At 37.1% G+C, this 16,380-nt stretch overlaps 1 protein-coding gene and 1 pseudogene across 2 annotated transcripts in view; one reads left to right on the top strand and one right to left on the bottom strand.

Annotated features, from left to right (window-relative positions):
* Positions 1 to 509: 509 nt before the first annotated feature.
* On the top strand, positions 510 to 16,258 carry LOC122658066 (annotated as a pseudogene).
* LOC122658067 (epoxide hydrolase A-like) overlaps positions 4,183 to 16,380 on the bottom strand; it is a 29,347-nt gene continuing 17,149 nt past the window's right edge. The window contains exon 8 of one of the 2 annotated variants that reach the window (XM_043852946.1): positions 4,183 to 4,193. The gene's annotated coding sequence lies outside the window, so the exon portion shown is untranslated. Of the gene's footprint in view, positions 4,194 to 14,399; positions 14,413 to 16,380 lie in introns of those variants that run through there. The other variant, XM_043852945.1, reaches the window with a different exon arrangement.

Below are 16,380 nucleotides of genomic sequence, written 5' to 3'. Positions count from 1 at the left end.
CTGTTAAGTGATGATGCCAACCAGTTAAATAAATTTAAATCCCTAAACTATCCTTGACCAATGTTAAAGATGAAGGAAGGGTAGTATTGTAAATTTAATTCTAATGTTTTAGTACAAGGGTAAAATAGTTATTTCACACCAATAACTAATAGTAGACTAACACCATTACTATAGAGGGGGTAATTTGAGTTTTTTCAAAAAACCAGGAGGTGATCTGAGTTTCGTATGAAAACCAAGAGGTGATGTTTAATTTACCCTGTGTATATTATGTAGTCAAAGATCATAGACCAACTCTGACTCGTTCACGGCAATAGACGGATAAGACACTAGGAGTCAAATGAGTCATAATCGATATGATCTGCACCTCCTAAGTCTACCAAATCGACGATCGATGTGGAATTAAAAAACACGTGGATAGCCTGTAATCCTCGACTTACCTAAAGCATGCTAGCCCTGTCGAGCTGTCCGATAGGACCGTGATGCCCAAACACGGATCAAGTCACGCAAACGATGTGGAGGCGCGTGTGGGAGAAGAGTGCTCCGACTTGCGGCGTAGGTGGGCGGCTGCTGCTGCTGCGCCTGCGCTCGTGCAGTGGTAGACGTGCGCATTCCTTTGCCTGGGACGGGGAGCAGCGGACTCCGTATCTTCTTCTCTTCTCTTCACGATTTGTACTTCTTCGATATGCCTCTGCATCGGTTGCCTCTGCTAAGTTTTTTACTGTAATTCTCTTCTCCTTCCTTTACTCTCTTATCTTTCGGATTTGTCACTTGTTCGTTTGTTTTTCCTTTTGAATTGCTATGTAGTACAGAGCTTTGCGTTACATGGAGTTTCATATTTCGGTTCCTTTTCCTTGTTATTGTGTTTCAAGTTATGGTAGATTGATTGATCGAGTAGACAACTAACAACGGGTGCCTCTTTCATATTGTCTTCTCAATTCTGGAATTTTCTTTTCCAGTTCTTCAACAACGGGTGCCTCTTTCATATTGTCTTCTCAATTCTGGAATTTTCTTTTCCAGTTCTTCAACTTTTTTTCTATTTTTCCTTTCCCCCTCTCTCTCTTGAACCTTATCGACTTCAATTTTCTCACAACCCACTGCAGCACCTTTTTTTTTAAATCCCCCAACTCATGCTGTTGAATTGACGTATTTGATATTTCCCTTGGACAATTGTGTAGATTGCGTACTATTATCTCTGCTTTAAAGTGAGAAGCTGTTGTAGTTCTGCTTTACATAAACCATTTGTGTCCCGACTCCCGAGTTTTTGATTTCTTTGGTAGCTTCGAATTTATCGTAATTTATCATTTAAATTTCTGTTGTTCTTTTAGAATTCCTACGCCAGCAAAAAATTCTTTTCCAAGTCAACCTTTGCTTGATCCGGTTGCTGGGATAGTTGAGGTGCCCTTAGCACAAACTGGTGAAGGTATTGCTGAGTGCGAACTTCTCAAATGGTTCGTGCTGGAGGTGAGCAAACTATACTTATTTTATTGGTATCCTTCCATCTTTTTCCATTTTCACCCGCTTGTTTTTTTTTGGGTGGGGAGGTTGGGTGGTATACTAATCGTACAAAAGCTTCTATTTAAGGCTTTTAAGCATTAATTTTGAAGTAATTCTAGTGAGCAACCCAATCTCCTTGCCCTCATCTTCAACAATATCAGCATTACAACCCCCCAAAAACCTGTCAATGCACTCTTCTTCAAGTTCACCCAAATACCCTATATGCCTTCAAAATTCCTCAATGTTGTGCCTTGATTTGCTATAAAAACAATAGCATCGTCTATGTATTTTGGATGGAAGATTATGGTGTCTCTTATTGATTCATACCTGTTTAATCAGGACGATGTGCTCACCCTGATGTAAAAGTTTGGTTATGGGGTAATTCAGTGTGTATATACCTTATGCGCTTTACCTGGTTGACAATTGATATTTACCGAAGTTACATCATTGAATTCCCTTACTTTGTGGACATAGAGTTTTCCTGACCTTAAGCATTGCACTGAAATTTTTTCAAGGTTCTATTTTTTTTTTCAATTTTAAGGGCCTGAAAATTCTTTTAGTGTTTGGCAGCTTAAACAAAATATTCAACTTTCTGAGTGAATACTTTTTAACCTCAATAAACCAGATGATACCTACTACTAGTATCTCTGGATAATGGATTTTTCTTAATATTGTGATAGCAATAACAAAAGGGGTTCGAACATGAAACTCTCAAACTGGTGGCATTATGTTATCCTCATATCTGAATACACTTCAGCTCTGCAATGGTATATTCAACTAAGGCTCTGTCTTGCTCTTTTGCTAGTTTGATTTATAACCTGTTCTTTAAGTTATAGTGGAACTAAATGCTTTGTTAATCCTGTTATGGCAGGGAGAGCAAGTCGAAGAATTTCAGCCCCTATGTGAAGTTCAGAGTGATAAAGCAACCATTGACGTAACAAGTCGTTACAAGGGAAAAGTTTCACATATTCTTCATAGTCCTGGTGATATAGTGAAGGTAAAATGGTTGTAGCATCTGCCTAAGAGGTGAAAAATATAGTTAGTTTCTATCTGGGATCCACTGCTTGCCCTTCTACCTGGTGTGGGGGCATTGGATTGTGCTTTCTCTTATGATATTATGGTGATAATGGGTAATCTTAATTTTATGAACTTTAATCTTTTGAAATGATTGCATATGGAACCCAAATTATTTTGAATGACATTTTAAGCAGAGGTCAGAGGTTAAGAATTATATACTCCACCTAACTTTGAAAGGACCCTATCCAGTTTTCTCTTGGGCTTCTTTCATTCTCTTTGTTGGCAAAACAACAAAAATTACCTTGAACAAAATTTTAGCTGATGTATGTTTTATATATCCATCTATGTTTTATTTACCTCTGATAAGATATCCTGCATGTATCAATGGATGTAAGAAATAATATCTGATGCATTTGCAGCCAGCTGAGTAGAGAAGAATATGCCATTGTGAAGCCAAGGCAAAAGAAATGGAGTGAAAGTCTATTGCCTTGTAGCCTCCACTGGAGGTTCTTTGTTTTTAGTTTGGAAGTTTGGAGTTGTTCTCTGGGTCATATTATGAGCAGTTGAGAAAAGTATTGCGTGTTGTTGGAAAAAATAACACAAGTGTGTTAACATAATTTCAGGCCGGTAAAGTAAATAAGGGAAATCTTTGTGGTTGAGAAAAGTATTGCATGTTGTCGGAAAAAAATAACACTAGTGTGTTGACATAATTTCAGCTGGTAAAGTCAATCAGGGAAATCTTCGTGATCAATTTTGTCTTTTTATTTTTGTATTTTTATATGAGTAGAAAAGTCATCCTTGTCTGTGCTCCTCAATTCGGGTCAATAGAAGTTTGAGTTTTTGAAGAAAATGGATGAAGGGTTTTGCTTTGTGCATGTTTTCGTAAATGATGAAATTGAAAGTTCTGTTGGCTCTGGGCTAATCTGTTGTTAACATCCTAGGCAAAACCTAGATAAGTCTTCTCTTCGCTTACAATTCTATATTTTACCTTCTTCTTCTTCCGTCGTCGTGTTAGTTTCATTATAATTTTCTGCCACCTGCTACTGTTAATGATAATTTGCCACCATTGAAGATCTTACAATGCTTTTAAATCTTCAATTTGATCTTCTTGTTAGCGAGAACTATACAGGTCTCGGTATTAGTGCTTGGCGCTAATACCTAAATGAGAGAAGTAAGGAGGGTAGTTTAGGAAGTTGTTTTTATCTTATTATTTTGTTATTTCCCTGTTTTGCCCTTATTAGATTTATTTAATGAAGGTTAGAAGGAGATCACGATTACTCCATGACTCCCAAAGCTGCACATCATCTATCTCTTTCTTTTTCTTACACTGTTTGAGACTTCTAAACTCTGACATATCCTTCACCCTTCTTCAATATTGTTGTCAGAAAACATGGTCATAGTTGTCATGGTGGCAAGGCGACCGAAGGCGATGGAGGGGTGACTAAGCACTTAGGCGACACAACGCCCGCCTAGGTGTAATTTGTTTTATCTCCCCTCATTTCTAACATTATTTAATATGTGACAATATATACCTTATATCATCAAAAATCAACATTAAGCTACATCAAGTCATCAAAAATCAACATTAAGTCACATCAAGTCATCAAAAAATCAATATTAAGCCACATCAAGTCATCAAAAATCAACATAGAACTAGAAGACAACAGAACTGAACAAGCAAGCTATTGGAAGTTTGAAATAATCAAAACATACAATTGGTTTATATTGTTTTTGGAATTGGTCATTGTCATGGTATACCTAGTCTCACATTTGGTTTATACCGTTCTTAGAAAATATGATCTTATCTATCTTTAAGTAATTAAACTGCTTTCGATTTAGAGAAATGTTAATTCTCTAAGAAGTTTGACTGCTCAAATGATTTTATTTTTACGCGAGACTTTGTATTATTTAGAGCACAAAACCAACTTTCCCACAATTCTAAGATTGCTTAAATCTGATTTATATTGAGGGAGTTATGTTCCGGTCAAACCTAATTCGGTGTGCGCAAATGCTGTCAAAATCCCTATGAATAAAAATATATTTTTAGATATTAAAACAAATGAATATTTTACTGTTCTTTTGGATTTTAGCAATGTTTTACCATATTAAGATTTATGGAATTTTAGATTTGAGAAAAAAATCCAGTATTAGAAGGTTGAAAATTTCGCCTATCGCAGAAAATCTAGTTTTTGTTCTTGAATTGGAGGGTTGACTTTTTATCCTTTTGTAATTTTATTTTTTTAACTATTTTTATTGAATTCAAATAGGGGGTATTTTCTTATTTTTAAATAATATCTTAAGTAAATGAAACAACAAATATAAAAACAAGTATAAAAACATTTTCTTAAATGATATTTGGCATAAATAAGGGCCAAGGCGTTTATACCACTAGGGCAACAACCGCCTAGACGCCAAGGTGACGCCTTGACAACTATGAACATGGTTACTCTCTGGAGAATTTCAATAAGGACCCAAGCATTCAATACCACTAGGGCGACAACCGCCTAGACCCCCCAAAATCCACCTAGATGCCTAGGCGGCGCCTAAGTGATGCTTTGACAACTATGAACATGGTTACTCTCTAGAGAATTTCAAAAGAACTACCAAGAAACTCTATGGTGTCGAGAGCTATAAAGAAACCCATTCCAACCCAACCAGCATACTGCGTTATGTTTTCATTGGATTTAATCTTTATTTTCTCACCTATTTTGCCATTATAACCATATTTTAAGAACTAACCTGTGTCCCAGAACTAAGGTGTGAACATGAGATCTTGCAAGTTGTGGTTTGGAAAAAAAGCTCCCACTGTACACCTTCTCAGAGTTGTCAAAGAAAAATACGGAAACTTACGTATCTCAAGAAAGAAATAAATACAAAATTTCAATGTAAACTATTAGGATACTCAGAACACCAATATATAGGAGCAATGCAACAGCAAGTTAGCATTAAAGTGGGATGCATGAAGTGGAGAGGTGTGTCCGGAGTGCTATGTGACTGACGTATTACTTTAAAGCTTAAAAGAAAGTTCTATAAGGTTGTTGTACGACTGGTTGTGATGTATGGGGCAGAATGTTGGGCAGTTAAGAAGTGTCATAATGAGAAATAATGTGTAGCTGAGATGAGGATGTTAAGATGGATGTGTGGGAAAACTAGGAAGGATTAAGTAAGGAATAAACATATTAGAGCTGACTTGGGAGTTGCCCCGATCAATGAAAAGCTCCGTGGGCTTAGTAGTGGCCCGCATACCATAGTTGTCAAGGCAATAGGCGATCCAAGGAGTTCGAGGTCCTCCCTAGGCGCTTAGGTGCCTCGGCTGCTTAAATCGCAGTATTATTTTTTTAATATATCAGTTTATGTGTGAAACAATCAAAAAGCACATTTGGTTTATATGTTCTTGGAATTGGTCAGTTTCAGGTATACCTAGTCTCACATTTAGTTTATACTATTCTTAGAAAATATGATGTTATCAATACCAGTTCTTGTTCTCTAAGAAATTTGATTGATCAAATGATTTTATTTTTACATGAGACTTTTTGTATTAGGTAGAGCACAAAACCAGCTTTCCAATAAATCCAAGATTTCTTAAATCTGATTTATATTAAAGGGGTTATGTTCCAGTCAAACCTTATTTGGTGTGCGCAAATGCTGTCATAATCGCTTTGAATGAAAATATTTTTCTAGATATCAAAACAAGTGAATATTTTACCGCACTTTTGGTTTTTAGCAATGTTTTACCATATTAAGATTTATGGAATTTTTAGATTTGAGAAAAAACCCAACATTAGAAAGTTGAAAATTTCACCTACCGCCAAAAATCCAATTTTTGTTCTTGCACTTGGGGGGGGGGGGGGGGGGTTGACTTTTTATCCTTTTCGAATTTGTTTTTTAACTATTTTTATTGGATTCAAATAGGAGTTATTTGCTTATTTATGAATAATATCTTAAGTAAAAACATTTACTTAAATGATATTTGGCATAAATAAGTGCCAGAACCTGGTTCGATACCAATTAAACCAATACAAGGTGCCCTACAATAAGGCGGCAGACGCCCAGGCACCTAGAAATCTGTCTAGGCGACGGCTTGACAACTGTGCTGCATACGACAGCTCTACAGAGCTTTGGGTATTGGTAACCTATTCCACGTAAGATCCATTGACGTGCACAAGGCTTCGATAGGAGTGTCACTTTGCTTTGTTCAAGGGAAGAACCATTACATAATATATGCAAATTCACCGTGACGTACGCTTGCATTGGGCACCACCCCGGGCATAGCAGAATGAGAAGGCTCAGCGCACTAGCCTAACGCACTCAAGCAGCTCAGTTTGCTTTTCTTTATTCCCGCTAAAGCCCTCTAGTTGTGTTGGGTGTTGGTCGTAGATCAGCTAAGGCGCAAATCCAACAAGCACTTGGGCAGTGTAAAGCGGATCTACGAGCACCATTGCGCTAACACGCGCGCTGTAGTTTTTCAGCTTGTTCTGGCGCATGCTTGACTCTCCATTGAGCACCCTCCATTGCTTATTCGCTCAGGGAGTTGCTTGTTTAGGTTGAAGAGCATTAGTGCAGTAGTTTGATTCCGAAGAGAGTCGTTTGAGGTGTTATGGTCATGTTCAACAAAGGCCTAGGGATGCTGATATAGATCAAAGCATGAAGAAGACAGACATAATTCCCAAAAAAAAATTTATTGTTCGTGTGAACAGTACCACGAGTTACTATTCACGTGAACAGTGATTTGGGGTTGATATTGGACTGCTGGTGTGAAGATTAGGTGTTGGATGCTGGTGGAATATTCTATTAGAAGCTGCTATTAATTTAGTTTCTATTTTAGTTTCATTGCTTGTAATCCAAGTCTCAGCCTTGTAAGAGCGTATTTTATTGTTTCTATTTTTATAGTTTCCAATTTTAGGACTTGTCAAAGTTACAGCTTTCTAATTTTTGTAACTTGAGGAGCAAGTTATTGCTACCTATTTATATGTTAGGCTTTTAGAAGCCAAGGAGACAAATTATTGAATTTGATTATTATTGCTTTGAGCAAGTTTTCTCTTGTCCATGTGTATGACATGAAGGGCTGGGAGGCCTGGCTGAGAGAGCCAAAATCCTAGGGTGAAGAGAGCCTGGTTGAGAGAGCCGAATCTTCTTATCCCTTTCCCCTTCTTCTCCTATCTTCTACTTCTTCTCTTATTCGATACCCTACTGTTCCTGCTGTTGTGTGACTGCAATCAAGTGCTGCTACCTGCTACAGTTGTGAAGACCTAGAAAGCATCCTAAACAACAACTGAATCTGCTGTTGCTGTCCAGAGGCAAAGAAGACCACTTTCGACATTTGCAGCTGCATCAGTTCCTTATTCACTGCTGGTGATTCAAAGGTCTTGATCTCAGCACACTTCCTCCCAATCAGAGTGATACTTGGAGGACTGCTTCAGGCCCCTAAGGAGCCCACTAGACTTAAGTCTTGAACTCTGCTGTTGTTCCTTTCATTGTATCGATCTCCCGCTGGTTTACCTGGTTCGAGGTCGACTTTTGCATTAGATGCCCCAGTAAGGAGGAGTGGTATGATCCTAATTGAAGGAGCTAAAAGAGCTAGGGCAGGCCTAAAATGACCATAGGAGAAGTTGTGAGGAAGAACATGCATAGTCTAGGTCTTGTACCAAGTATGACCTCGGATAGAGCCTATTCGAGGGTAAGGATCCATGTAGCAGACCCCATTAAGCTGAGATTCTCCTGTCTTGCTAGGTTGTGCCTCTTTCCTCTTACTTTCATCTTTCATTTGTCATTTTCCTCTTTTCATTTCTCATCTCATTTCGCATACCTTTTTTCCCCATTTTTCATCTCCTTTTCTTTTGTTTAGACCTCAGTTTTCTCTACTTTGTTTTGTTTGGATCCATCCATGTAGCCGACCCCATTAAGTTGGGATAAAGCTGAGTTTGTTGTTGTTGTTTTTGTTGTTGCAACAGCAAGTCAGCAACTTCTCCAGTTTTCCTTCAGCTGTGTCAATGGTATTACGTATGTCTGAGAGAATTTGCCCATTCTTTTTCTTTTCACTACAACAAGAAGAAAACAATTGACGGAAGCCCCCGGAAAAAAGACCGCAGTTTTTACTAAAAAGTTTCAATCTCCAACTTCTTGCAGGTAAATCACAAAAGTTGGGGTCACACATTGCACTCCAGAGAAGGCAAAATTTCTACCACACAACATCCATGTGAAAGTGAAGATGACTCGTACCTTCTTCATACTCCTCTCCATCTACTCAAATTAGCAATTAATTATTTCCAACTAATTAAGAAATAATATCAGGATACTTTCCTTCTGATCACATCAGCAGATAATAAGAAGCAAAATTCTCAGTGAGGTGACATTAGTAGTGTTTTTAACCACCAAGGCTGTTTTTAATGTAATATTTTTAACCTCCAACAGATCAATCATGGAACTTAGTTTACAGGTTAAACTCCAGAAAGAACAAAACATCCTCTCGACAATTTCTGCATGAAACCGAAGATGATTTACACCTCTATTCTCCTCTCTGCGAAAGCAGGGGTAAGGCTGCATACATTATGACCCTCCCCAGAACCCGCAGTGACGGGAGCCTCGTGCACTGGGTACGCCCTTTTTTTTTAATTATGATTTGTATAATGTCTTGCCTTTTTTTACTTTTGATGTTTCTATACAAGATGCTGGAGGATTATCATCCTTAAAAGAAAAGGGAAAAGATTTGGTTATGGGTGCAAGTCACAGCCAAAATGAGGCTCAACTTCAAACCAAAACGAGACAGGCTGGGCTGGGCCAGGCTTGCGCTTAATAGGTTCAAAATTTAGCAATTCCCTGGCCCAGGCCAGCCCCCTTGTTCCCTGAATTTGGTGGTGGATCAAATCTTTATTTATTTGTTCTGTGCTTGATTATTCTGGTATTTTGAGAAGGTGATTATGTTTTAAGCTTAAATTGCAGGTTGGAGAAACTCTTCTCAAGATGGCTGTAGAAGTATCTCAGGTCCCATTTGTGAGTTCTGACGGTTTGGACAATACAACACATTTGAAGGCTGAGTTGTGTAAAGAAAACATTGGAGGAGTTCTAGCTACATCTGCTGTTCGGAATCTGGCAAAGCAATATGGTGTATATATAAATGATATTCATGGAACTGGTAAAGATGGGAGAATTCTAAAAGAAGATGTCCTAAAATATGTTGACAGTAAAGGACCATCTATAGAACCTGATGAAACTACACATGCAAAAATTTTAGAACATGTGATGGTAAAAGAGGAGAAATCTTCGTTTCAGTTAGCTGCAGATAGATCACAGTATGAAGATAAGATGGTTCCCTTGAGGTAATACTCTATGTGCCACATGAATCTGGAGAGATTTCCAAACCGCGTAACTTAGGCATACTTGCGTTTTGTGATTCATATTAGCCATGTAGAGCAGATACTATGTATTTTCTGTTGCTTAAAGATCTTTTTTTGGTAGAATTGCTTAAAGATCGTATGGATTATGTTTTGATAATATAAATGTATATTATTACGTGAAAGGTTATCTAGTCTAGTCTGGCTGGCCTAGAAAGGTATTTTTTGTACTACTGTCTTTGTTCTGCCATATAGTGGGCTGATGTGGTCAAGTACCCTTTGAACTGTCCAGGCCAATGACAAACATATGGGATCATCTAGTTAATTTTCATTCCCTAATATTTTTAATCATGAAAGCGATCGACAACTGATGTGGTAGTCCCAATATTGACCAACATTGACTTGTTAGTTGTATCCATAGTTCAAAAACTCGGGTTTCAGCCTGACCGAAATGACCAAATTTTTGCCAAAACAGTGCATTTTTGCCATGAGTTTTGTTGTGTCATTTCAGGGGACAAACGGCCGAAATTTCGACCTATACAGTGCATATTTTACCAAAATGACAGAAATTTTGACCGAAACAGTGTCAATTACTTATTTCTCTTGTTATTTTGTCTCAGCCTCGTCGAAATCACCGAAATTTCAACAAGTTTTTGAACTATGATCGTGTCACATGGTAAAATGCTTTTGTCATGAAATTTACCACCAGTTAAAGGTGATGTGGACAAGCTGTCCCCAAATTTTAGGGACAACTGAGCTTTCATGTGGCAGATAAAAGCATGCAAAGGGGCAAATTGAGATAGCCTTTAATTGATTAATAATTATAAACAACCTCTTTCATCGAAACAATCATATCCAAAAATCCCTTTACCACCTTACAGTATTTTACTGGCTGGAGTATGCAATCACTGAGAGATCATATCTCTAGTGCCAAAGCACCCTTAAAAATGTATTGCAGTTAAGCCTTCTTACAGATCTCTGTTGTTAGATCGTGTAAATCACAAAATAATTCTGAATATACATTTACTGTCCTCATTTTGCATGCTTCGATAATTATAAAGCTGTAAATAAAGATTTAAGAATTTTTTTTATGTGTTTGACTGGTACAAAAATTAGGCAATGAGCTCTTTGATAGCTCTATTATTGCAACCCATTATCATTATAATTATTGTTATTTAAAAAACTGTAATAAGGGGACTAGAACTTCTTTCCCTCTTTTGTTGTTAAGACAGATATTAAGCAATGAGCCTTTGGTTTTTTATACTCTTTCTGTTTCTTCACTGGAATGTTCTGCTTAGGAAGTTCTTTTTCTCTGTGTAGTAGTTGAATTATCACTATGGTGATCTTTTTATTATATATATATTTAAACTAGCCATTTATAATTTGTAGAAAAATTTGGATTCATGACTGATTCAGTAATGCTTGTTCAGGGGATTTCAGCATTCAATGGTTAAATCTATGACAATGGCTGCCAGTGTTCCTCATTTTCATTATCTAGAAGAGATAAATTTTGATGCTCTTGTGGAGGTTAAAGCATCTTTTCAAGATGCAAATTCTGATCCAGATATCAAACACACTTATATGCCGTTCTTAATAAAGTCACTTTCGACGGCGTTGACAAAATATCCTATATAAATAGTACCTTCAGTGAGGAGTCATAATAGGTTATATTTAAAGGTATGCTGATAAGGATTTAACTTAGGTGGTTTCAACTCTATTAGACGTCCTTTCTGAGATAACTCTTTATTTTTGTCAACCTCAGTTCTAAAACGAGATTCAAGAGAAGGTATTGCAGTAGTTAATAGATGATTAGAAATTTCACTTTACTTTCAAGGCAATTTTTTATTCCATTATACTATGGCCATGATTTCTTTTGCCTCCATCTGTTCTGAAGTATCACAAATTTAACACTTGTAGTTTTTTCTCTATGAAAAGTCTAGAATATGAACTCATTTTGTATCATTTCAGGAGCTTTTATGTTCATCTTTTTAATGGAACAGAAGATTGTTGGGGAGCACATGAAATGAAAATCCAAAAAAGCTTTAGGCTTGCAATATTCTTAATTCAGAAAGACTAAAATCGTTGAGGCCCATGTTATTGCTTATTGGCGTATTGACCTGAAAATCGGATCTATCGCAGCCCCAATAGGAGACCTGCTGGGAGCTTCGTCTGGATTTTTGGCCAAGCTTGATGCCTTGCATGGTGAAGGATCATTCTTTTATGGTGTTAACAAGGCACTTAGAAATTTTCAAACCCTGATTAAGAACCAGTTTTACTCTACGATCAACATGCTGCATCCTTTTTTTTACTTTATTTAGGTTTCATTTCATTCCCTCTCCATAGCTATTATGACGAAAAATGCTATTTTATGAGGAAAAGTAGATGTTTTATTTTAATTATTTTGCGAGTTTATTTTTTCTGCTAGGATGATGATTATATGACCAAAAGAAGAGCTTAACGCAAAATGCAGTTGTAATTTTTTACTGTATTCTTTAATTCTAAGCTTTAATGTTTCCTACTGGAAAGTGTCTTATTTATGTTGTTTTGTTCGGAATTGACCTCATATCCTCATTTTATTGGTTTATGGTTAGGGTGCCACATTATTGGAATTGCCATGGCTACTCCATATGGATTAGTGGTACCAAACATAAAGAAGGTTCAGTCATTGTCCATCCTGGAGGTTAGGTCAATCTAGTTTCTTATCTGTGAATCAGCTACCTTTCTCTCTTCTCTTTTTTTTTTTTTTTTTTTTTTTTTTTGAGATTGTGGTAGAATTTAATGGTTTTTCATGCTTGAAGAAAGTTCTGTTCATTTGCTTATCACCAAAATCAAGTACAAGTGGCAAGTTTTAACCCCTTACTCCCCCCGCCTGTAGACGCACACAAGACTTTATTGGCTCAGTACAATTTAGAACCTGGACAAATCCAACTAATTTAAACTAATATCAAATAAGAATAGAAGTGGTTAAGATAAAGTCCAGATTGAAGTTTAGTAATAATAATAGCAACAACAAAGGTAACCAGAAATAACAACATCAATACCTGATGATAGCAAAATTACAAAGATTCCCCTAGACCACTCAGGTTGGGATATTTTTAAAAACTCTCGAATATGGGTGGTCAAGGAAAAAGAAAAGGAGGGTCCCACCGCACCAGTGAGTGGGGCTCACTCAGAAATCAACGACTTTCAGCAAGGCCTGACTTATTGGAACATATCTGTATCTGTTGAATATAATTCTCATAATTTCAAGTCATGTTGCTAAGATTTCAGAACTTGGCTTCTTATATTATTGATTTTCCTGAATTATACTTGTCGATTTATCAAATTCAATAATATTATGTTATGGTAACTGGAAAACTAAAACTTGAAACTATAAATGGTATTTTTTAAATTTCCGAACAAGTGAAGGAAAAAGAAAAATACAATTGTTCTCGTGTATGAGCATTGCCCTTTTTGGAGTTTAGTTGCTGTTTGGACCGAGACCTCATCCTTTTTTTCCCCCTCCAAAGTATCTCAAAATTTAGAGGTCTTTCTTTCCTTTTCCTCTGTTTTTTAACTGTGAAGTAATCTCGGTTTATATGGGTTATGTGTCTTATGTTTGGTTATGCTTGAAGGGTGTTTTGGGTATTATGGGATAGTCTTAAGTAGGTTGGTGGTTATAGGTTGTTTGTTTCCATTATTTTTTATATAAATATATCTTCATACCCACAGTTTGAGTAGATTGCTCATAACTCAAACTGTGGGCAACATTCTCATCTCAATCTCTGTTCTTCTTCTGTCTCTCATTCTTCTCTTTTCTTCTCCATTACTGCTGCTGGTTTTAACGCCTTGATATTGTCACATTTACAAATGCATAATATTGTATTAAAGCTTGCTTATCTCTGATTAGATTACAAAAGAGCTGTCACGGTTACAGTATTTGGCATTAAATAACAAGCTTAGCTCTGAGGATATCTCTGATGGAACAATAACTTTAAGCAACATTCGAGCAATTGGTGGAAAGTTCGGCTCTCCCATCCTCAACTTGCCTGAAGTTGCTATCATTGCAATTGGTCGAATCCAGAAAGTTCCCCGATTTGCTGAGGATGGAAATGTGTATCCTCCATCCATTGCCAATGTAAGCAGTACTCTCTCTCTCTCTCTGGTGTTTGGTTGGGGGTGGAATTGGGGGTTGTCATGTTTTGTATGAGTGGGGGTTTTGGGGTTGGGTTTGGGATGTTCTCTCATTATGAGAGGGAATGGTGCTCCATACACCCAAATGAAAGGAATTCGTTTTTATTTCACATCTATTGTAGACTATGGGTGTGAACATCTTACAAGGGAGTGGACCAAATTTTCTCATATACTCTTCATGTTTTTGAATCATTGAGAATGATTAAACTCTCCGCATGTCAAGAATTCTTTCTTAGGACACATGGGAATGATTAACCCACATCTGCATGTGAAGAATTATTCTTTCAATAGAATGTTTCAACCACTTGAAGAATGCTGAACTCACCAATGGTGATGGATTCTAACATTGCCTAATGGACATGCTTCTTTGTGTGTTTAACAAGGGAGAACTGAAAAGCTATCATTTTATGCTTACTTTTTATGAAATTTGACATAAAGCATAGCCTCATTAGAGAGCCTAGAGAGTTCATGGAAGGACAACACTGGAAGACCTTTCACTTCTCTGTCAAGGGGGAAAGATCAATTTTAACCCTCTATGGGTGTACTCAGTGCACGAGGCTTCCACCACTGTGGGGTCTGGGGAGGGTCATAATGTATGCAGCCTTACCCCTGCTTTCGCAGAGAGGCTGTTTCCAAACTCGAACCTGTGACCACTTGGTCACAATGGAGCAACCTTACCGTTGAACCAAGGTCCGCCCTCAAGTTTATTTTAACCCTCTATGGCTCTTTGAAATGGTCTTCTAAAGTATGTGAAAAGTTTTCTTTTTTTTTCACTTGGAAGCCTCTCTTTGCTCTCATCTCGAGACTTCTCCCTGGAGTATTAGTAGTATATGGAGAATGAATGACAGATTGCACCACTTAGGGACCAGCTTCCGTCCGCATTTAGTATATGAAAAGTTTTTTGTTTTTTCATAAGATATTTTTCTTTCTGAGACATGGACTTGCCCAGAAACTGTACTTGCTGTCATTATTTCATACCTCATATTTATTCAACTTATGTATGTTTCATCATCTATCCCTCTTTCTTTAAATTCAGAAGATTTTTATACTGCCTTTGAGGCTTTTATTTCATGATGCCCAACCGCCTGAACTATGTTTTCTCCTCTGACAACCGTGGCAAGCCTTAGCACTTATATATGCTTAGGCATCCATGTGCATACTTGCAGTGATTCCTGAAATTTGTTGTGAGATCTTGTTCTAGTCTAATCTTCAATGAAAGATCGGGAGAATGGTTGCAGGTTATTGGGGAGTACCTTCATTTTCATTGAGCCTTATACCTCAGCTATTTGGAAATTTAAATATTTTTTAGGAATTCTATTTTTGGGTTAGGCATTGTGTCATTGCAAAAATATAATATCGTAATAATATGTTAAAAACTGTAGAATTTATATAAAAACGGTGTTGATGTGTGCGTAGCCATCTTTAACTTGGTTTTTCCTGTAAACGGTGTTGATGTGTGTGTAACCATTGAGCCTTATACCTCAGCTATTTGGAAATTTAAATATTTTTAGGAATTCAATTTTTGGGTTAGGCATTGTGTCATTGCAAAAATATGATATCGTGATAATATGTTAGAAACTGTAGAATTTATATAAAAATGGTGTTGATGTGTGCGTAGCCATCTCTAACTTGGTTTTTCCTGTAATAGGTAAATATTGGAGCAGATCACAGAGTTGTGGATGGTGCAACTGTTGCAAGATTTTGCAATGAGTGGAAGCAATTAGTTGAAAAACCTGAGCTGCTCATTCTACACATGAGATGATCTATTCTCTAACATGGACAGCAACTTGGAGACCATCCAGCAAGTATGTTCACCTATATATATGTACAGTTAGATTAATAAGGAAAATGCTAGCTCCAAGGCTTTAAAGCCTGTTGGGGCATATGGAATTGTAAATCAGATAGATCACTTGATTTTTGAATGCATGGCTTGACCTGTATGCCTTTATGGGCGTTGAAGCCTGTATGGACTAGCATTCCTTGAAAAATAAAAAAAGTTATTTATTCATCAGGAAAGCCACAACTAGATATGAGAAAATTCTTATTGAGCAGGAATTGAATTATTGTATTGCAGGTAAGCTGGTGGGCTCCCATACACTTTGCACAAATTCACCTATGTATTTATCATAATTGTAAGAGTCTTATTCAATTTTAGTTAAAGATGCACACACATTGACCGAAGAAGCATCGGGGTCATTTGCCCAGTACTGTGTTTAGCCAATAAACACTGGACATTTGTGAAATACCATTATTATGGCATAAGGATGATAGTTCTTTTCTTGTATTAGGCCCTCTTCCACTTGTTGCTGTTTAACCCCACTTACCCTCTGAAAATTGAACAAATTCTGAAGATCTGTTATCTTGG

This window comes from Telopea speciosissima, chromosome 4 (assembly GCF_018873765.1).
Source record: "Telopea speciosissima isolate NSW1024214 ecotype Mountain lineage chromosome 4, Tspe_v1, whole genome shotgun sequence".
NCBI classification, from domain to species: Eukaryota; Viridiplantae; Streptophyta; class Magnoliopsida; order Proteales; family Proteaceae; genus Telopea; species Telopea speciosissima.
This window is presented reverse-complemented; position numbering and strand designations above follow the sequence as displayed.